Source organism: Corylus avellana, chromosome ca8 (genome assembly GCF_901000735.1).
Source record: "Corylus avellana chromosome ca8, CavTom2PMs-1.0".
Lineage (NCBI taxonomy): Eukaryota > Viridiplantae > Streptophyta > Magnoliopsida > Fagales > Betulaceae > Corylus > Corylus avellana.
Window position 1 is genome coordinate 21,312,993 of NC_081548.1, and position 679 is coordinate 21,313,671.

Here is a 679-nt window from a genome sequence, read left to right on the forward strand (position 1 = left end):
ATATAATCATATCAATTACAGTGATAATATATAAATTACTAAAATTATAATGATAATATATTAATACTTAAATTGTGTTTATAAGTAACACATTGGTCATTGTTTAATCCAATATCAATTACTTAATTTGATATTATACGAATCATATCATCATTGTACATTAATAATATGATTCACTTGAAGTATTGAATAAAGTATTTGAATTGTCATTGAATCATATGATTAAGTATTGATATTATATATTTATATTATTCATATGCATATATAGACTTATAAGTTTATAACATACATTGGAAATAAGTCTTTAGATATTTAATTGTTGTATTAGTATGAATTGGTATACTTATGAGTTATGTCATATTATATATGTATAATTTATTATTATATAATCAAATGATTTAATGATCAATTGATCATGTGATATAATCATATAAATTATAGTGATAATATATTAATACTCAAATTGTGATTTAATTATTTTTTTAAAAAATTGTGATTTAATGATCAAGTGATTATGTTATATGTATAAATATTTTTATAATTATAATTATAAAAATATATTATATAAAAATGCGGTTAGCGGTTATGGTGAGTAGACCTAATAACCGTTAACCGCTAGGCGGTTAGTGGTTAATGCAGTTAAGCGGTTAGCGGTTATAACGGTTAGCGATTAGCGAAA